The sequence below is a fragment of the Onychostruthus taczanowskii genome, unplaced genomic scaffold (genome assembly GCF_017590055.1).
Source record: "Onychostruthus taczanowskii isolate IOZ18803 unplaced genomic scaffold, ASM1759005v1 scaffold34, whole genome shotgun sequence".
In the NCBI taxonomy this organism is placed as follows: domain Eukaryota; kingdom Metazoa; phylum Chordata; class Aves; order Passeriformes; family Passeridae; genus Onychostruthus; species Onychostruthus taczanowskii.
This window is the reverse complement of record NW_024500794.1, coordinates 5,281,082-5,303,856: the sequence shown is the minus strand read 5'-3', so window position 1 is coordinate 5,303,856 and position 22,775 is coordinate 5,281,082. Positions and strand designations below refer to the sequence as shown.

Here is a 22,775-nt window from a genome sequence, read left to right as displayed (position 1 = left end):
GAATCAGCCATGTAACATGTTCCAACTGGATACAGCGAGGAAAGCATTGCCAAAGGCCTTTCGGCTGCAACTCAACAGGTGGTTTGGCACCAAGATTTCTACCTGTTTGTGGTTTTCATCTCTGGTTTCAAGACAGAAAATGAGACTATACCTTTCAATGCTGCATCTCAAGCAGGCTGCACGCAGAGCAAGGTTTCATTCCAACACAATCTCTCTCTCTCTCGCAAAGTTGAGGAAAACTGCCAACCGCTGCTGCTCTTGACATCAACATGTGATGCAGATGTCAGGAAAGGGAAAAGAAAAGGGAGAGAAGAAAAAAGGAAAATAAAACTGTAAGTTTTACGTAAACAAGAAACTGTACTTCATGACTACAGCTGAGGAAAACAAAATAAAAAGTACTGGCTTTAGTATAAGGAAACAAATAAAACCTTGGAACAGCTTAATCTAAGAGGTTGTGGAGTTTTTTGTTTTTTTGGTTGTTTGTTTGAGGTTTTTTTTAGTTTACTAGAATTTTTGTTTAAATTTAATTTCAGGAGATAAAATACGTCCAATGATAAACTTAAAGGGACAATACAAAAGAAACAAATCTATCCTAGCATCAAAACTAACTACTCCATTACTCAGAGAAGAGTCTAAGCACCTTTAACAAACACCCTGAAAAGCAGCAGAAGCACTGATAACATATGTTCTTGTCTACAAATAGCCCAGAGTGCAAGAGGTGGGCTTAATTTTCTGTTTTTAAAGCCTTCTGCATAGGCCTAACTCTGCCTTTGTTGAAGGTAGTGTTAACACACACTGAATGCAGAAGGAACCAAATGAGGGTAACTGCATACTTTGAAAAATCACACCCAATATGTTCAACTGATGCCATAGTTTCCTGAGGACAAGAGTAGACTATGGAATACTACAAATAATAGAGAGCAGTAGTCTAAAGCAAGCTTCCCAGAACCAAGAAAGCATATTTCAATGCTTTTTCACAGATAATTGGGAATGTGCATCTTCAAAATAGTAGTAAAGAGCAGGTAAAGACTGTCAGGAGATGCTTACTGTGACAGAAGTCTCAGTGCATTTTCATAAAATAAGAGTTCTTCAAAGCAACTCTCAACAACCATTAAGAGAACAGTCAGTGAATCTATGCTTTTTAGATTAAAGCAAGAAAAGAAAGAAACGAAAAGGCTTCTCCACAGACAAAGATGTAATGAGAATTACTTCAATACAACAGCATTTGAGCCATCAAAATGGGCCCACATTCACCAATGTACAGAAAAGTAGAATGACCAGCAAAAACTTTGCTTTGCCCCAGTAAAACCATTTCAGGAAGTTGTATGTCCTAATTTGCCTATGGAAGATGAGAACCTCATAATAAAACTGTATTAAATCATCTATACTAAGACCGAGCTGAAGAGAAAATAGAACTGTCTTGTCATGGTGATATAATCACTTGAGGGAAAGGGACCCCAAAATGTTCTATTCTTGAGTTGGAAGAATCAGTGAAGTGGGTCTTTTTTCCTCATAAGAAGGGTTTTCCACAAAAATACACCTCTCGGATAACCAAAACAGAATTTTTTCATCAACTATCCTGGAAAAATGAGGAGGGGAAAAAGAGTAATGAGCCTTTCAGAACCAGCAGTTGGCAAATATTTATTTGACTTTTCTTGGGTAAAACAGTTATTCCCCCAGAAAATTTTCATTTCAGGAAAAAGAATTTCACTGAAAGATCAGTCTGATGGAAAAACGCCTGGCTATGGCCACAAAGGATAAGACCACTGGCCTCAGCCAGGGGGAGGTGAACGCCAAGGCCAGCGGACTGGGTCTGCCACAGCCCTCTTGCAGAATCATGGGCACAACACCTCCATTTGCTGGGATGTTTGTTCTGCTCCAGTTTTTTGCCGACGTAGAGCCTCCAGGGCAGGAACCGTCTCTCAGCGCATGTTGTGCGCAGCCTACTGCAACACGTGTGCTTGATGACTTTTAGCACTACAGCAGCAACAGTGCCTTTTCCTCCTACAGCAGCTACTACCCAATATCAAGATGAGGAGGAAAACGTGATCTATGGCTGCAACACACTGCTAATCAAACACTATTGTATAGCGTGGGGATGTGGGGGGATGCCTTTTCACCACAGAACGAATCAGGGTTCATACACACAAAATCAGTAAACTATATAGTTCGGTCTTGTGATCTGTGTTCCAAGCTGCCAGAAATAAGGCAGGAAAGAGGGGTGGGGAAGGGGAGGGGTAGGGGGGGAAGCATCTCCTGTGTTCATAATGAAAGAAGAGAGATGACTGGACTAAGAGCTGATGAGGTTACAAGGCAACAGCAGTGCCATGAGTTGTTTGGGCTTAAAGCCAGATGTCTTGTATTTCCTTTGATTGTTTCTAAATAATTAATGGTATTAATTTCATCATGTGACCCACCCACCCCCCTTTTAGTATTTGGCTCTGTGTACTAACACTAAATATAAAGGAGGAAAACGGTACTGTCTATAGCATACTGCATGCTAATGCTGTGTGTTTGGACTGCAGCAACAGCTGATACTCGTTTCATTCCATATTCCCCAGCACTCACACAGTGTTTGCATGAAGGAGATGGAGTAGTATCCTTCATTCTCCATCCATAAACCAACTCAACTATGGCATATGGACACTGCACGTTTGAAGCTGTAATAGAGAGGGTACATCGCTCCCTCTCCGCCCACACTAAGATGAACCTGCCACTACTATTTCACGTAACGTTTTCTGGCAAGCTCCCAGTTTTCAGTCATGCTGGTTTGCTTGAAAGAAACACTCAGAGGAGACTCTGCTTGTCTTGCTGTTCGAACAAACAAAATAATCACGCATCTTGAGTTAATGGCCCAAAGCTTAATGAAGATCATAGAAAAGAAGCTGTCTGTGATGGGAGCATTCCCTTCTGACTTAGCCACATAAGCCACTGCTGTTGGCAAAAGGAAATGGATTATGAGGAAAATAAGTAGCCCTGAGCTCTGGTCTAGACAAACCTTTGCTTGGTGCTGTAGCACTAAGTGCACAAAGAGAACAGCAACAACCAGAAATAAAAATTTCACTTCTCCACAATTTTCTACCCCAGGCCACTGACAGCTTCATCAGAAGGACCTGTGTTTCTTTTTCATGGGAATGTTTGGGTTGAGTGCTAGGACCACTGGAATCTAACAGCGGAATTCCTTAACAAAGAAAGACTAGTAGAGGCAGATCCCTACATGCATGATTCCATGATATGTACTCAGGAAAAATGTCTGCCCACCCTCCTGTATATTGCAGCCGACTTTCAGCTCCCCGTGTCAAGTCTCCAGCCCCACCCATCTCATCTACCTTTTTTTTTCCTACCACATTCTCACTTATCTTGAATGTCGTGGTATCTACCATACAATCAGAATCACAGTATCGTCTGAGTTGGAAAGGACCTTTAAAGGTCATCTAGTCCAACCCTCCTTCAATGACCAGGGACCTCTCTCTTCAACCAGATCAGCTCGCTCAGAGCTCTGTCCAATCTGACCTTGAATACTTCCAGGGATGGGGCACCCACTGCCTCTCTCGACAACCTGTTTCTCTGTGTTATTCACCATCAGACAGTATTAAATGGGGCAGCTGAGAGGCAATGTAGAAAGGAATCTGACAGCTTGGAGCAGACCCTTGTTTTGTCCAGTAATGCCCCAGACTTCTGAAGGTAAGGACTAAGTAATATGGGGTCCACACAGACATCAAAAGAAGTTTCCAGAAGTCTGCATAAAGCTAACTACATCAAAGCATACCTGTGGGGAGTCAGAGAGGGCGTGGTAAAGTCTCATTTCTTAGATTTTACCCATGGCTCCCTAGCTGGGTGTCATTCAGCAGCTAAACTATCAGATCAAGACTGGCGCATTGTACAGTGACAATTCAGTCAAAGACAAGGGAAATCCGAAGAATTCTCCACTAGAAAGCGTGATCCTAATCTTCAAGGACTTGACCCTGAGATTAGCTCAGCTGGTTAGAGTATAGTGCTAATATTACCTAGATTGTGGGTTTAATCCCTGTGTGGTCCATTCACTTAAGAGTTGGACTCGATGATCCTTGTGGGTCCCTCCCAACTCAGAAAATTCTGTAACTTCTGTAAATTTTGACTTGGCAGTCAAGGCCTAGCAATTCTAAGGCATATTCCTTCCCCACCCACCCACTACAGGTTCATAGGAAGAAGTCTGTCTCATTACATGAAGATCATATGAGAAGTACACCGGAGCCCCTCAGCTGGGACTGGAGCAGCACCAAAACCAGCATTGGCCCTGCACAATGCAGAGAAATCACCTGGAGGGAGCATCACCACTGCCAAATCACAGCATGAGGCACTGCAGACAGGATGGCGGAGTGCCCTGGGTGCCAGAGCTCAGGCTGTACTGCAAGAAAAAAGCAGGATGAATACCACACTGCCTGTGCTGGGAAGAAAACATCTCACCCTCTCCTATTAGAGCTTCTCTAACATGGTTATAAGGCTGAATAAATTTATGGGTTTACTGCTCATGGACATGTGCAAATGGAGAAAACACTAATCCAGATCAGTTAAAAGAAGATGAGGAAGAGTAATGAACACCAAACTTCAAGTGACTCCTTCAGCTCCTACCAGCTACCTGCAGTAGAGTGGGAAAATTTACACAAGCCAAAAGCACATCAGGAATACCTGATGCCAGAGTCCTCCTCCTTGGAAGCCATTCACAGAAAATGGGCTCTGCTGCTTTGAACTGGAACAGAGAAACTGCTTCTAGACAGGAATGATCACAGAAATGACTACACTGCTTGCAAGGTAGAAACACTGCAAATAGACAAAAATACAGCTGAACAGTCACAGCACTTTATGAGCAGCTCCTGTACCTAACTGCTTGGTTTTCAGGATTTTGGGAGGCCATGGTAGAGTGAGAAAACAGCATTTTTCCTATGGCATCAAGGATCTCTGAAAGTGTCTACATGTCAGCCTTGGCTGAGAACGTATCCTTTGTTCCTTCTTCTGCATTATTTCCCTTTAATGATAGCTTTGCAGTGAATCCCATTTGTGAGTTGCTGAAATAAATGCAAATTTTATCTTGTAAGCAGTACCCTCCAAAATATAACTGCCACTGAAAGTAAAAATCTGAAGAGCTAAAAGGCACTGGGTCTTCCCTAGTGCCCCCATCTCCCCAGTGCACTTGACTGCTTGATATTATTATATATGGAGTACCAGGCAGGGTACTTGCTATTATAAATACATACTATATTGAAATATATAGCCCAAGTCCCCAGGGCCCAACATTCTAATTAGAACTACAGTTGTGCAAATAGCTGATTTATTTGGCTAGCTGACCAAACTGAGAACAAGGAAAGGGAAAAAAAAAACAAACAAAAACCACCTATGTGTTTAATGAAATGGGTTAGTTTTTTTGTTTGTGTTCAATATATTTCGATTAAAATTGACTAAGTCCCAAAACAAAACTAGAAACCTTGTTTAGAAATATCAAAACAAGCCCAGAAACCTTGTTTAGAAATATCAAAACAAAATCTTCTGGCTTTCCAAAACTTTTTATTTTTTCTTAGTTTTTTTTTTCCCTTGCGTAATTTTGGCTAACCCATATCTAAGGTGAGCAGCTTTCAGCAAATAAAAAATTAAATTCAACACTTTTACCCAGATTTAAATCTAAGGGCTGAACTGTGAGTCAACCAGCTCTTGACTTAATGAAAGAACAGGGAAGCAGGAGATGTGCATTCCCTTCTTGATTCAGCCCCCATCTCTGCACCCAAGGCGAGTTATTATTTAATTTCTTTATGGGGGTCTCCCTGTCTACAGTTTGTCTCTGCAGTCTCTGAGATTTTTGGGGTTTCATGCACCTCCTACAGCAGGTCTGTGCAGCGCCTAAAACAATGATGAGACTGCTCATCTCAACTGGGACCTACATGATTTACTAAAATATAAATAACTCCTCAACTGCAGTCAAATCTCTTTTTAATGCCAATAGTTGCACTCGCATATATTTAGCAGCCCATCATGGGAACATCAGCTTCTTTTTAAATTAATTACTTATTAATAGACGTAAAATATGAACGGACAGCAAGCCTGGATTTTTCCTGCTTCATCAGTTTCAGCACTCAAAGAAAGCATCTCGTTTACAGCTACCAGGAACCAACAGGGACATCTAATGAATGAAGACTAAAACCTGAGATCCCCTCAGCACTTTTGTACCCCCATTGTTTGGGGACAAATCCTCTCTTCCCTCCAGGGAAGGAAGACTAGTTGGATTGAAAGAGCCTGAAAAAGTGGAAAGCCTCACAGGCAACCTTCAAATTCCCTGTGCAGGGCTTTAGGCACACAATTGTCACCAGCAGGAATGGGAAATGCAAGCTCAATATCTCCAGAGAGGTGGAAACAGCCGTGGGACTGCAGGGGAGAGGTGTCCCTGCCTCTCTTTTGAGGACCCCATACATCTCACAAGGGCAGATTACTTAGTTGATGGACAACTGGAGCTCGCTGGAAAATAAACACCACAGAAAGAGAAAGGACTGCAATACTATGAACTCTTCAACTTCCACGTAGAGAACTTGGGGCTGGGGGTGGGGAGGCTTCTCAGAGCACACATGGCTGTCACTGACAATAAAGTCAGTCACGTTTTTGAAACACTGGGGACGGGGTTCAAATGCTCCCCATTATGCCTTGAGATGTACTCCCCGGGTACAAAAGGTGCGTGGGTTACGCTGAGCTCGCGCCTTCCTCTGCTGAGACTGCGAAAGGCAGCGCAAAGCGCACGCTGGGGAGGAAGGAACTCTGAAGCACATGGGACAAGAATTCCTGCCCTAGGGGTCTCATCATGGGTGCCCCCAGAGTCCTGGAGTCCCATGTCAGCTTTCTCCATCCCTGGGGCTGCTGCTCACTCCAGGAAAGCACACTGCCATTTCCCAGCCCCAAGGCTGCACCTCGGCCACGGCTCCTGCGAGGGGCTGAGACAGAACAACCCGAGCCGGCCGGTGCCAAGGCAGTCCTGCTCTGTCCAAGGGCAGCACTTGCAGGCTGCCACTCCCCTCAGCATACATGTGCCCCCCACACCATGCTAAAGGAGCAATTACTGCCATTAAAAAGAAATCCTCTTCCCTGTCAATTGACTGCACTTATTGGCCATTGCTGCCATCTAGCCAGATGCACCTCCAGCATTCGCAGAAGCCTTCAGCCTGTTTATTTTCTCACTGCTGCTCGGCCTGAAGCAGGGATAAATGCATCCCTTGTTACTCACTGCCTCTGCAGAGATATTTGTAAACTTTCATAGGGTTTTCCTTTTTTTCCAACAGGTGACAAAATACTCTATAACTACAGGTGCTCTGGGACACAAACAAAAAAATGGAGATCAGATACAGCTGTAGTCGGAGTAAGGGAAAAATCAAGATAAAGGCAGCAGATGAGACAGTGCTAAAACAAGCAAAGAAATGATTGAGAAATGGTAGTCAGCTATTTTCATTGCCAACTTACTCTTGCAAGGTAGTTCTAACACAATAATTTTGTCTATTTTGTTATCGTGCCAAATGTTTGCAGGTGCTACCAGGGGAAGTTTGTTGAAAAAAAGGTTTTTGAACATTACCGGAAAAGCATGAAGAAGGTGTCTACTCAAGCTAGCACTGGAGGATCTGCTGGAGGTCACAGCTAAAGAGCACTGGCTGGTGTTACTGAACTTGCAAAGTAGGAAAAATAAGGAAGTGGTTTCAGAGAGCTTCTGATTCAGATATATTTGTATAAGATTTTGGTCCCTAAATTCAGTCAGGAAAATGTTCATAATGGGGGGCTTCCTTTGCCTCCATCCCTTAATCTCCTCTTGGAATATATATCATAAAATAGGTTGAAACAAATAGTATTCTGAGGAGACCTAGAAACAGAAATATTCAGACAGAGTTTCATGGCCTGATTTCTGTCCGCAAGTCAGCTCTAAAAAGCCAGTGCAAACTTCCAGACACTGTGGCTTTTCACTTCTCTAGACAACCTGGTTTCAGAGCCATATCCAGCCACACAATAAGCGAGAGGTAAAGCACAATGGCTAAAGAGAAAATAAACATGTATCATAAAATACAGCGATTGCTCTCTAGCCATAATGTTCCAACCAGACAAAAGGGGGAAGGAGGGTATCAATAAACATCTGTGAATTCAAATTCATTTTACTGTACTTCCCATTCCACCTGAGAAACAAATAAAATGCTGCATTTTTCTTCCCTGGGTTTCTTAACTCTGAAAAGGGAGGCTTCATGGATAATCCAGAGTAATATTCAGCTGTGAATCCAATTTATGCAGTGGGATAGGATTAAAAAAGGAACAGAAGGTCTGGATTCTGAACCTGCTGTAACAGTTTTGATTTGAACAGAACCCAAGTCTTGAAATGGCTTGTTTTCCACTTCTGGTTTGGAGCTGGTTGAAATACTGCCACAGTAGCACTTCCTGTAATATTTTAGTCCAAGATCCTCATTATTTGGAACTGAACTCTAAAGATTTTGGCACCATGAAATCCAAACAAAACTCTGTTCCTGACTCAACTGGCCCAGAAGTCAACCCAAGCTTAATCTGGTTCTGCATCCAAATCCAGCTTCAGCCCATTTCCATTGTTATACAGATAATGCCATAATACCACCTCTAGCCTCAGGATTTATGATGCCCCCTCACAGGATGCATATTTGTGTGTAAATACATAAATCACATCAGACAAACAAAGCAGACATGCCAGAAAACAGGAGGGGAGGGAAGAGGAGAGATACCTACCAAGCAGTTTGTCTCTAAAGTGCTGCCAGTTGTGAAAGGACTCGTCGTGCTAATATCCCCACATTCAGACTCTTACGGGCGCGCTAAGAGCATGATGGCAGGCAGGCAGTGCATTTAAGTGCTGTTACTGAGGCCCCCAAATATTGACAGAGTGCCAGACTCTGAGAAACTATTGATGTATGCAGCCGGCCGCTGCTCCAGACACCTCTCAGACAGAGTCTTTAAATGTCACAGATTAATGAATTTTCATGAAAGGGAGAATGAGAGAAAGAATTAAAAAAAAAAATTATATCCCATAGCACCAACATGAAAGCATCTTTTATCCCTACACAAAATTCTGCCCTCAAGCCTCAAGATTCCTAATAGATTATAACAGATTGTAAGTCGGCATGAGATACGGGATGGAGGAGGTTAGACCCTCTGGATCACGCAGAGCATCCTCAAACAAAGCCAATATGCTTTGTCTGTAAGTGAGATGTTCACTTACAAAAAAATAGTGAGAGTCAAGGATCGCTCAGACCTCTGTTTCATTTAAACCTAAACCATAAGTTACAAAACTTAAGGGGGAGAGTTGGTTAAATATTTTTTGATCTGAGGTACACATGGTGCCAAACTGCAAAATTGTGCTGTTGACTTCGAACAACCCTAACTTTAGAGACATTGAGATAGACAGATGTACTTGGATCCTCTCTTAGTATTTGATCTTGTGCTTGATCTTACTCAAGAAATTGCCAAAGTTATGATAGAACATTTTTATGCCATCACATAAACCAAGTATGCTGATTATTTCTCTTTCTTCATTTATATCAGGAACTCAAATATGTATGCAAGAACTTCAAATATCATTAAAATGTAATAATGCAAAATGCAGTTGGAGTGTAAATGACAAATCTATGCATAACACATCACTTAAAGAGGAAGGAAGTGAAGGGATGATGCAGAGGTAAAAATGGGTCATTTATACCCAACCATGTTAAAAATACAGCTTCAGTGAGTCCCTCTCCACAAAACCATGAGCCATTTTCTCCCTCTTTCCCACAGTTACCGATTCCTGCAAGGCTCTACTGCCCCCACTGCCCCATAGCGGTCATGTAGGATTTGTTTTCAATGCAATGGCAGCAAGTGGGGTGAGCACCAACATTCCCAGCTCCCCGCTGGCTGCCTCCTCCCACCTCAGAAGCACAGCGTGATCTCAGAAGAGGTGTGTCACACCAGTGACTGGGAAATGGAAGCTGGTGCCACCACAACAGCCAGGCCTGCTGCAGGAAAATCTGGGCAAGCTGACAGCACCCTGACAAGCAAAGGGAGTGCTTTAAGAAAAGCCAAGCGGCAAGACTCTGTGTTTTTCCACTCCACTGGAACAAGTTAAGAGGAGGACCATGAAGATGCTCAGAGGGCTGGAGCACTTCTGTGATGGCAGACTGAGATAGCTGGGGTCATTCAGCCGAGAGAAGAGGAAGCTCTGTGGAGACCTCAGAGCATCCTTCTGGTACATAAATGGGGCTGACAAAAAAGATGGTGAGGGACTTTTTATAAGGACATGAAGTAATAGGGCAAAGAGTAATGGCCTTAATCTGAGAGAACATAGATTTAAATTGGATATGAGGAAGAATTCTCTGTGATGAGGCTGGTAAGGCAGTGGCACAGGTTGCCCAGAGATGTTGTGGACAGGCCGTCCCTGAAAGCATTCAAAACCAGGCTGGATGCGGCTTTGGCAACCTGGTGCAGTAGAAGGTGTCCCTGCCCATGGCAGAAGTGTTGGAATTAGATGATCTAAAGATACTTTCAAACCCAAACCATTCTATGATTCTATGATTATTGCTGCAGAAAAGTCAATGTTCTTCACTGAAAACTGTTCTCCTAAGTTCCCTCTCTCTCTGACCACATGAGGCTTTGCTCACCACAGCATCTACAAAATCTTACCATAAGAACAGGGACTAACATGTGCAGTGTTCAAGAGGTGCTTGTTTTCACATCATCTTACCAGTCAGGTTATTTGTGGCAACCTTGCCAAAGGAAAACAAAAACCAAAAAACAAAGCTGCCTTTCTGTGTCTGAAGCCAAGTGGAAACAACTGCAAGGACTCCAGTGGCAATGTCCAGCTCATCTGGCAATTAACTGTATCAGCCATTTGTGTTAACCACTCTTGTCACCACCCAAGGACCCAGCACATCCTCCCTCTCTCCCACCACAGATCCCATGACCACCAGAGTTGTAGCAGGGTCTCCAACACCATTTTCCATTAATCTGGATGAAGCAGCAAGTAGCCATCCTTTACCAACAGCCAGGGAGAGAAGACAGAGCACATGTGTGGGTAGGAGGGGACAACACAAATTACTTATTAAGCACAGGAGAAGGCAAAATGTCAAAGCCTTTCTATTCTGAGAACAATTTCTATACAAACAAAGCAAAAGAAAATCAATATGGATTTTCACACAGAGAACTATTTTACACATCATTGCAAACTTACTTTAAAACAGTTGGTACTCTTTCATCAGGACATTTAAAGACCCTGTCTAACATTACTGCCCATTCTGGCCTGTTATTTCTCCTCACATAGCACTTTTCCTTTCTCCTTTCTTCCCCGCTCTTTTTAAAAAATAATAGCTGAGGAGCTATCACAAAACACTAACCCAGTTTTCAATCTGTTCACTATCACATCTTCAGCAAAGGCCAGCACTGATTAAACTGAAGGAAGATGTAAAAAACCTCAGCACTTCCCTTTTACAAAAGCCTTCATGTACCTGAGCAGAGATGAGCTTCAGTCTGAAGACTGAAGTTGAGCGTTGGCTGGGATGATGTCCGAAGCACACAGAGAAGCCCAAGTGCCCAAGCTATGAAGCTGCTATGAACTTTTGCAAAGCCCTGCCTTCATTTGCAAACAATAGAATGCATAATAAGCCTCGTCCCTGTTCCCTTTGCATGCCAACATATGAACAGATGTTCCAGTTCCATAAACTCTGCACCATCTAGAAGATGGGAATAGCAGAGGTAGGCAAAAATTTAGAAAAACTGGAATTATTAATGATTGCACAAAATTTATCATAGAACAGAAAAAAACCGAATACAATATGCACAGAATACAGCAGATGCAAAGCAGTGAATAGAAACAAATGTGTTACAAAATTAAAATTATTAGGCCCTTGGAAGTTCCTAAGTCAAACCTCCCTCACCAGTTTTAGGATAGTACCAAAGGACGTTTTCCTTTGTCTCATCTTATCTCATCTCTTTGATTGTCACATAAACTTTACATCAATTATTTAATTTCTGGTAGTAATTTCTGACTGTCTGTCTTCTGTCTTTTTCTTTCCTTTTCTCTTTGTGCATGCCTGTGCATACATCACAGATCACAACCAGCTTACACCTCCGCCTCCTTGTTAGAAGTCCCACCTCTTCTCCTGACTTACTGCACTCTTAATCAAAAGGGCAGGAGGAAGCCGCCAGGATTCATTCTTCCCCCTCTCTCCTTCTCTCTCCCTCCCATTTTTCAAATGGCACAAATGTCAAATTTTCTAAAAGGATGTTTGGCGTAGCTGAGTTCAGTCATGTAATGTACAAAGTCGGTAAGATCAAAAGGTTGCAGGGCTGCCCACTGCTAAAGAAGAGAGGGAAAAAAGGAAACGGGGATCTTTTCTGAAGTGTGAAAGAATGCATGAGACAACTGTTGCCACTGGAAACACCATGTCTATTAGCAGCAGCTGTGGGTCTGAAACACCAAAACCTATGTCCAGAGTCCAGATTCCCTGAAAAACAGGGCTGTTCTGGTGCCATTTTCTACCCATGAAGAAACAAAGACAGACACAGCTATGGAACTGAAGACTTCTTTTCTTTTTTTTTTCTATGTGCTTTTCATCATTCTATGGAAAATAACTGAATCTATGTGGAAATAACAGCAGTTAGTTTTGTAGTCAAAGTTGCTGAAACTAATCAGATGGAACACAGATTCACCTATCAAAAAGACATTGTCTCTCTGGTATTTTTATACTGCTACCTTTCACCACAGTATTTTAATTCTTATTCTATCCACTGCTGAAAAGGAGAACAAATTATTCCTCCCTTCTACATATCTAAGATTGTTATGATTTTGTAAGGTTTGCAATTGTAGAGCACTTCACAATTGCATGCTGGCATCTTCCTCTACATTTCTGACGCAACTCTTCTGGGTTTATTCATCTGTTTATTTGCTCCACTCTGCTGAGCCTTTGTGAAAATGTTTGCATCTCCTCACCCGACATCAACATTAGGAGAACAGTCCAGTTATGCCACCGGCTCCTGCAAAACATCTGCATCCCCAGTGGCATGAAAATTGGTGTTCAGAATACTCAGCATGAAGGACTTCTCCACGAGCTCAGACGGAGTTTCCTTGCCAGAAGATAACCCCAAATATGTAGACGAAAAAAGCTCATTGTCAATATCCATTTAATAGAAAAATCTTAATTATAGATAGCTTTCAGTCCCAGAACAGTAGACGGGAACTTGAGATTAATTCCCCCTATGACAAAGTATGTGAACAATAACCAGAATTTGTAATCAATACCCAGAGGAGAGAGCATCCAAATTGTAATGGGGATTTGGGATTCATTCCCAGAGGGTGTAATATATGATTTGGAACAGGTAGACTGGGATTAATTTTTGATTATGAAATATTTGAACAGCAATTTTCAACTTTTAATGAAGAGGGGATGTGGACACCACAATTAGTATAATTTGTAAGTCTCTCCATCATATTTCAGGAGACAGATGATAGATCACAAACAGCTGTTCGGGTCATACACAAGTTAATGTGGGAGTGCCATCTAAAGGGAAGAGCACTAGGATAAGACTGTGGAGAAAGACAGGCAAAGACCCGAGCTGCACTTTCCCCATTTCTAATAAAACTTGTTTATCGCAAAATCTGCATTAGCAGTAATGGTTCCATGTTTGCTGACTTTACATGGACAATTGTAAGTCAGAAAACATCAGTATGGGAACATGGATTTTCTCATACACAGGGAAAAAATATAAAGGTGCTCACAGGAGAAATAATTCTCACTCTGAAGGAAAATTTCAAGATAAGAGTGTACAAGGTAAAATATATAGAACCTCACCATGTCTTGGTGGGAGAATACAACCCAAATTTCTGAAGTCCCTTATTACATAATAAAACAGATAATTGTTTGCCTAGAATGAAGATAATGAGTAAGCTGTGAATCTTACCCTTTTCTGTTAGTTTTCCACAAAATAATTTTCTTTATGTTTTCCTCACAGGCCAATGAGTAATTTTAATTATTATGAGCTGCATCTGTAGCCACGTAAGACAAGACAAATTTTGTCTATCTGCCTATCTTGCCACTTGAATGACTATAACAAACTGATTTTTCAGGACACAGGTTTATTGTCACAGGAGCAAGCAAACCTAGCCTCCTAGTCCAGCATTCAGTACTGCTCAGTTGGAAGGAAAGTATCCAGAAGGAAAATGTCTTGCCCTGAAACAATTGATGGCAGTTGCTTCAGAAGCAGGAATAAAGATGAGATGAACTGAAATCCTGTTTCAGCTCGACACATAATTCATTCTAATTTATCTTTTCAACCTTCAAAAGTATTTTAAAAGATGCTCTGAGTTTCTGAAATAGAAGATTTGCCTCTTCCATTTTATGCCTGCTATGGCAAAATTTTGGGTCTTTCATTGAAAAGAGATTTTCAATTCTGGTTCCCTGTGGGCCCACTCCTCCCCTTTCCTCTTCAGCCCCCAGACCCACATCTACCCAAGGATCGTTTCCTAGGTCTCCAAAATTATATATAAGTATGCTGTCTCTGCCAGACCGTATTAATCATAAACTTCTTCTCATTTCATTTCAGTATTAAACTCATCTTGTTCAAATCTCTAATTTTCCACACTGACAGAGAAGTTCTCTATACATCATTCAGTTCTATTTCCTAGATACGTTCAGAATTACAAAATTCATTCAAGCCCATCTGATCTCTTTTCACTAAACCTTCTGCCTTGCACTGACTGACAGAGAAGAATTAGCCTTCCTACTGTCAGGTATACATCTTCTCCCCACAAAAGTATGTGAAAACATCCAAATACAGCCAATGACTCAGCTTGCCCTTGTACTTGTGTCTTTGCTCTACAGAGCAGTCATTTTACAGAGCGGCAAGCCCCACTGACATAATATCAGACCGACTACTAATATTTTTAAAGCAAAACCAGCTGTAGCTGCATGGCAGGGTACCACACACTGAAAGCAGCAATAGGGATGAAGTGGTACCATCAGCACCCCTCATTCTAGTAGAAGCAGGAAATCTCACACTGAAGTCATGCTACAGAGTGACACTGCTGAGCCTAGTACATCACAGGTCATTTTAAGTCATTAAAAGGTAGGATTTGCCAAATACAATTTTCCTCAGCGATCCTATCTAATATAAAACCCAGATGCAGATCTTAGGGTTGGGAAGAAAAAGCACGTCAGATATTTTCTGCTCTTTCCCTGCTGCAGCAATGTCATCCATCTCATTTCTAACCCAGTGCCACAGCGTCTCTCCCATTTTACAAAGACACTGCAGCAGGATGCCAGCAAAACAAATGATAGTCTTGCTCTATACCAAACAGGAGATGGAACTAGAAGAGCACTCAAGCCTCTCTCTGTGTTTTTTTGTTTGTTTGGGGGTTTTTTTTTTTTTGTTTGGTTGGGTTTTTTTGGTGTTTTTTTTTTTTTTGTTTGTTTGTTTGTTTGTTTTTTGGTAGAGCCAGACATTCAGCAGAAATGATTATGCCTTCCCCAGAAGATACATGCAACAATAAGTCTGGTGCTTCAGAGCTGAAACCAGCCAGCCCCTACTCTGCTCTAGGGCCAGGTATCGCTGCTCTGAAGGCTCTGGGTCCCAACAGCGAGCTGCAACCCACAACATTAGTGGGGACCTGCAGAGCCCTCCACTCACACACCACACACAGGCTGCAGGAGCCCTTCTGGAGAGCTGATCACAACAGCTATGGCAGGCAGCTCAGAGCCAGATGGGCTCCATCAGGACACGGTGTTAGATTAGTCACCTCACCAGCTTCTGCCTCAGTATCCCCAAGTGTGAATTAGTTTTTGGCACCTGCAAGTTAAGAGGGTGGCAGTTTTAGAAGAACTGTATGTTAGAGAGACAGATCGATATTTCATTTTAAAGAACAGTTTCTATTCTACTATACTTTTGCTGATTTGAAAGAAAACAGACTGTTGCAGTATTTTTTTTTGACTAAAAACCTGTAGAAGAAATTGTTACAGTCTTTTACAACCAGAATCTGGAAGGGTGTCCCATTGTAATATTTTCAAAGAGAAGTTGTGCATGCAGTATGTATGTGCATATGGTGTTTATGAATTGTTTTTTAACTTTAGATATTTTATTCATTTTTCCACATGGTACAAGTAGAACACACATCTTTGTTGGACAGACACCAACATAGTAACATAGCTTTAGATTTCAGGCACTCGAGACTCGGTGGGACAATAGGCTACGCTATCTTCATGCCAGGACATCACGTTCTGAAATTAGGATGCATGCCATCAGGCAGTTCATATCTCTCTGAAGATACTCAGCCCTCAATACATTCAGTTATACTAAATGAAGGAAACTGTAACCACTTCCAGTTATTTCATATGGAGATAAGGACCATGAGAACTTTGTGTCTTGGCATACAACATCCTATTTTGATTTCACTGTACTGTGGGATCTGCTGTTATCCACAGTTTGTGGACTTCATTTTTTTTTTTTCTTACTTGAAGCAGCACACAGCCAGCATGGTAACTCCAGTCATAACAAGTTTCAGAAGTCCCTAAAGCAAAGGGCAGGGGGTGAGGAATGGCACAAAAAGACCTGGCTAGAGCCTCTCAGGACAGCAGCAGAAAGAGCACAGATGCTACTGATACCTGTAACCCTACCCCCAGAGCCACCAACGTGGAGTTCAAAATTCACTTGTGTTTGCAATGTGTGCATATGTGTAAGCTGCTTTCGTAGACTCATGGAGAAGACTGAAAGCACATTCTGCAGGATAACTGCCTACCCAGACTCACTAGTGCTCAAAGTCAGATGGAATGCAAGTGTGAACAGCTTACCTCCAGAGCAGAAAGTCTCCCCTGCTACTGCAGACTGCCAGGTCTGATAACTATATAAACCTTGTTTATCTAATTTCAAAGCTCCTGTTTCCCTTAAGCTGTACCATGTTCTCAGGAATCAGAAGATGGTGACATTTAAGAAGTACAGGTAATGATTTAATTGCTTTTCCAGGGAAAAAAAGGCTAGGTTCAAAAGCAAAATGAAGTTTCCTTTATAAAGAATGGAGATATTAATATTATAACTGAACACTTATTAAAATTTAGCATTTTAAACCATGATTCTGTTAAATGAAACATAAGAAGGGACAAACCAGTTCAGAGAAAACACGTAAATATTAATTCTGTTCCCACTGGTCATTTAACACCTATCTAGTACCCAAGGTCTTGAAAACACTGGGTCCAAAAATAGTTCTTTACTACTATCTAGTAAAAAGGATGAGGAGAAGGGAAATGAAACATGTATATGAAGTTGAGATGCACTGGTTTTCAGACAGACAAACTAAAATGCCTACACTGGGTATCTATGGCACACAAAACTTATCCATTGTCCTACTGAAAGTTTTTTCCAGTGCCTGGCTTAAATTTGAGGTTTCCTGAAAAGCTCTAATGAATGGTTAACCTTGCTTTCCTGATAAAAAGCAAATGGTTCTCGACTTCACTCTTCTCTTGAAATAAGCCCATATGCATGAAATAGATGAACTTTTATCAACGTGACTGCTGCCTGTGCATTATTTAAATGCTAAAATAAAAAGGGGGGATTTTCGCTTTCGTGGGGCAGTGCCAAGCCCTCTCCTGTCACCCATCGCCTCTCCGGCTCTGCTCTCCCAGCAGCGGCGCTGCCCCGGGGCTGCAGGCAGCAATTCCAGCGAGGCGGGGAACAAACAGATGTGCTGGAGCCTTGTGGATCGCAGGTGGCACAGAATATCTCCAGCTCAGGAGTGGGAAAGGTCAGCTATGTCAGCTACGATGGCAGCAAGCAGCCTGGCCGGAGGACACGGGTGTGTTCGGCTCTGGCTGCTCACGGCCGGCGGTGCCCGCGGAGCTGGAGCGGAGCATCGTCTGTCTGCGGGCATCTCCCACCCTGGCCGGGCTCCCTCTCCTTCCCAGCTGCCAGGGAGGGTGGCAGATAACGCCAGCATTTTGGAAATGCTCTCTTGTGAAGCCACTGAAGAGATTTATTATTTATAGGCAGAGGGATGAAAACATGAAGCGTGTTCATGGGGGCCCGTGTGGGGAGGGCCGGTTGCTGCCAGGCAGTAATTTCCCTCTGAAGTTCCTATGACTTAAATAGCCACTTGAGCTCTGCTCTTGCAGTTTATGATGTCAATAGAACCCCTAAATGAAATTACAGCCTTCTGATACGCAGCGGGGTAGCTTTTCTTCACTGTGTAATATACACGGCCAGAAGAAATTGCACTATACACAGAGTTTCACTAAAGCTGGGTTTATCATAAGAATGTTCCCACTAAAATATGATTAGGCTTCTTGTTTGCCGGATAACACTTCTAATGAATCAGGGTATGCGTGATAGCCATGTTTTGTGAATGCAGACATATACCCTGAGGTGAACTGGGCACTCCACTGCCTCCAAGCACCAGCTATTTCATTTCCACCATAATTTGCACCTGCTTTGTTTTGCCAGCAGCACAGACCCATGCTAGCTCTGGAACTTGCCTTGGTTCCAGGAACTTGGAGCTTGCAAAGATGAAAAAACAAGCATGGCAGCAATGGGGGGGATCTACATGCTGTATTTACAGACACTTTTGCTTTTTCAGCATGCCTGAGCCTGGCTAAACCTGATCAGTAGTCCTGTGAGGGTGGGGAAAAAAAATTTCCACTTTTCAAATGGGTAATTGAGAAATAGACAGAGGTAAAGATAATAATGATGCAGCTGGGATACAGATACAAGTCTCCTAAAGCCTTTTCCATTTCTCTCCATTCTCATTATGTTACCCCTGCATTCCCCTTCTCAGCCCACGACAGGAAGAAAACCCCTTCATCTCATAATTCATAAACCTTGTTATTTATCTGATAATTAGATATCTGTGGTTAGTGGTTTCTTTACCTCAGTAACTTGCAATCCCTTTTAGTTTCCTAACTTTCCTCATCATATGACTTAATTCAAAATCAAGTTTCACTTTCTTTTCTGAATTACGGGAAGGCAAATTAGTGCTGTTTCAATGTTGTCACCCAGGAAAACAAGCTGTTGTTCAGCTTGGAAAAGAGAGGCTTACAATAAAAAATAAGAAAACGAATTGAGAATACCTTAAAACGGGAAATGTACTCAAAACAAAGCAGTTGCTTTTATGTACTTTTATTGCAAAAATTGTCTCTGGATACTGCTTAAATTCTTGTACTTCTGAAGCATCCCAGTACCTATGAATCTGCCTACCTTTATCATTACATCTTTTTCTGTGCTTTGTTCTTGTCTGATGCAGTTAACACTCACAGAACAACAAGCATATCACGTCAAACAATTGTTGTGCAGAAAACAGTAATTCTCATTCTACTATATAAATATATATTCTCTTCCCCAAAAGCATAAACTGGTGGTTTGAACACGAGGGAAAAAATACAATTTTCTCCTTGCTTGCATCAGGCAAAGGAAGATAACTTTATCTACAGGTAAAAGACAGAGGTTTAACTTGGCAGTGTGTGCAGAGCACTTTGAGATTACTAGTTGGAAGGGATGCTGTAACTAAAATGGCTACTGCTAGAAGCAAACAGTGAATGTATAAAAGAATGACCTCAAGTATTAATTTTCATTTTTTTTAAAAGCAACTATGATAAACTATTACACAGTAGATAAAGGAGCCACTACTAATGAGACAATTTATCATCTTGCCATCCTAAAGTGTTTAAACAGACGGTTAGAATATGATTTGAAATTGCAGATTTTCACCCTAATGATTTCAGACCATAGACAAACCATTATAACCTTGGCCTACCGTCAATAAGCAGCTTATACCATAATAAGAAAGACTGATGAATTTTTCCACATTGCTATAAATAAATACCAGCAAAGACAAGTTCCTTTGCTACCAGAGAGATTTGGAAAATAAATAAATTAATGAAATAATTTAAACATGGAGATGTTTGGAGTAACACAGAGACTCTTAAAATAAGAGATTAAACATTGTTTTTCCTTCTTGGTGAAAGATGCCAGAGTGACAGCCCTTGACTTCAGTATATCCAGAGAACAAGTGTTATACAGGCAGAAATTTGAAGTTTCAGACATTTAGCACTGTGCTTTGAGAACTTTCCATTTCAGAAGTACTTATGTCTTTCAGACTTACCCTGCCTGGAGGGAGAAAGTAAATCAGAGATAAGCTTCAAAGATCAGACCCAAAAGTGTGTGTGGGCGTTCAGTATAGCCCATTCAGAGAACAGAAAAAAAAATCCATTATGTTTCTATCTGTGATGTGAACTGCCTGAAAGTTTGGGATGTTCTGATCTGTCAGCTGCTTTGAGTACACTGCAGAAAGGTGATGCAACAGCCAAGTTGGGATCTTAACATCAATTTAGTAAAAAGCTGGGACCATTTGGATTGAGGCTTTGATGTATGTAAAGGTTATTTCTATGTGTATGTAATACTCTTTACTGCGGGGATCAGCCAACTTAATTGTGGGTTTTGTTGAGAGCTGGTGATTTAGTTTAAGTTCAGAGAGAGGTCTGCAGCACCAGGGAATGAACAGAAACAGCTAACCCTTGCTGCGCAGTGCTGAAAATCGTCTGCAGTCAACCTGGGAGTTTGTACATGAAAAAGGAGGAGTTCTCAGCTCTTTACGGTTCTAATGCAAAACCAGATGGAACTCCGAGGTTCTTTCTGTCTTCCACTTGAAGTTTTCAGGCTTAGTAAAACTTGAGGCTGAAACTGAAGCAGGGGGAGGGGACTGACAACCCCACATGGATCAAAACCAACAAAAATATTTGCAAAAAAATGCCAGGGAGTAAAGCTACCAAATTCTACATTACTTACTGGTCATAAAAATTAGCAAGTACCTTAATATGGGCTGGACGTGACTTGACACTGAGCTCAGTTCTGAAGTCAGTCAAAGCATCTGACAACCCCAGTGGAGGACTGCTCACCACCAGCCTCTGTGTAGAGCTCTTAGGACTTAGAATGGGCATGCAACCAGGGAAGAGCTGTCTGGAGCTCTCTGTATGTCACAGGTGACCAGCAGTAGTCAAAGAGGGGCTGGCTCCCTGCGTGTCACAGAGACAAGCTTCTTGAAACACCTGCTGAATAAATGCTACTCAAAAGCAAGACAAGGGTGAGAAGAATGCTGCCTAGTTAATACCCTGTGTGAGATATGTAGATTCCATTAAAGATCTTGGTCTTTTGCCAGGGACATGTTTCAAAGAGAGGATAATAACTCAAAATACAAATATTTTGACTGCTACCCTCTGTTTCTTATATGTCTACTTTGTTAGAAGTAGAAAATGTTAGTCAAGAAATGATTCATTTCTTCAAGTCAGATAATATGGAAGATGATGAGGGATGAATGGAACAGCCCACGCATTGCCCGGGCCTTCTTAAGCATTACAACAGAAAAATATGAACAGAAGTGATTTGTTCAGCAGGGCAGGAGAGGACAAAAGGAGACAATCTGGGCCTGGAGCTAGAGGTGCTCATCCTACTCCTTTTTATTTTTTTTTTTTCCTGCCTTTCCCGTGCAGCCGTGAGCAAATCACAGCAGCTTTCTAAGCTTTATCTTCCCTATTCAACAGCTGAAAATAATTCCAAGTACCTTGATGTTGGCTGAGACACTCAGTTCTTTGGCATCCAAGATTTTGTATATGAAGTTCTACAAAGTACAATTGTTTTCCTGACTCTCAGTGCCCCGTACAGACACAAAGAGAACAGAAGGGAAGCGAGAGAGTTAAAAAAGAGGGGAAAAAAAAAAAAATCCAACCTTTCCCGCTCCCTCAAATGGACCAGCAGCCTATAAAACAACTAGTTCTTCCTATTCCCAGAGGTGGTTTCCACAGAAGCATTTTCTTTTACTATGCATCCACTGTAGAGTTTCTTTTCTGCTTGGCTGGGCAATCAGGTATTCAGAGCATAATGTAAATGCTCAGAACACAGAGGCACGAAAACTTGCCAGACAGAAACTCCAAGCGAAGGATTAACATTCCCCCTCACACACCCCACTCCCCCCGACCGGCCGGACCGCCCCCCGCCGCAGCCCGGCCGCGCTGCCCGCCCTGACCCCCGCTGGTGGCCGGGGGGACACCGGGGCGGCGCGGCCCCGCTGCTCCGCCGGGCTGCTCGGCTCGGCTCGGCTCGGCTCGGCAGCCGCTGCGCTCCAAGCTCGTATTCCTTCTGCGCTTGTCGGCGATTCTGTTTTGGTATTTCAAAAAGAAAAAAAAAAAAAGAAAGAAAAAAAAAAAAAAAAAAGGGAAAAGCAAAAAAAAAAAAAAAAAAAAAAAAAAAAAACAAAAAAAAAAAAAAAAAGGAAAAAAAAAAAAAAAAAAAAAAAAAAAAAAAAAAAACCCAAACAGAAAAACAACAAAAAACAACCTTTATTTCCTGCTTCGCCGCAGCGGCCCCGAGAATAGAAGCCTTGACACATCAAATTCTGGGAGCTCACCACTCACCAGGGCTGTGGTTCCTGGTCCAAGCAGTGACGAAGGAGAATCACCTCACAGTCTCTGGAGAGTGGCAGGGCTTGGCTGCGAAGCGCGCCCTGCGCCGATGGGCTTTTTGAGTTCGCTCTGTTCCAGAGCGAGTGCCGAGGCAGAGAAATTAGGGAGGGGAGAGGTGGGAAGGAAAATCACTGGAGCCTCTTACGATCAAACTTCCACTAAGCAAGAGGAAATGTCTTATAAATAAACAACAGCAAGAGAAACAAAAAAATCCATCCCGTCCTGCCAGAGGAATGTACATTATTGTCTCTCGACGGAAAACTTTACACCACACCAGAAAGCAAGAAAGCAGCCATTTCTCCT

At 42.2% G+C, this 22,775-nt stretch overlaps 1 protein-coding gene across 6 annotated transcripts in view; it reads right to left on the bottom strand.

Annotated features, from left to right (window-relative positions):
- ZBTB20 (zinc finger and BTB domain containing 20) overlaps positions 1–22,775 on the bottom strand; it is a 476,227-nt gene that overhangs the window by 162,952 nt on the left and 290,500 nt on the right. For 4 of the 6 annotated variants that reach the window (XM_041410848.1, XM_041410849.1, XM_041410850.1 and 1 more), the window contains one exon: positions 152–252. The exons of 1 other annotated variant lie outside the window; for it this stretch is intronic. The gene's annotated coding sequence lies outside the window, so the exon portion shown is untranslated. Of the gene's footprint in view, positions 1–151; positions 258–22,775 lie in introns of all 6 variants that reach the window. One more of the 6 variants, XM_041410852.1, reaches the window with a different exon arrangement.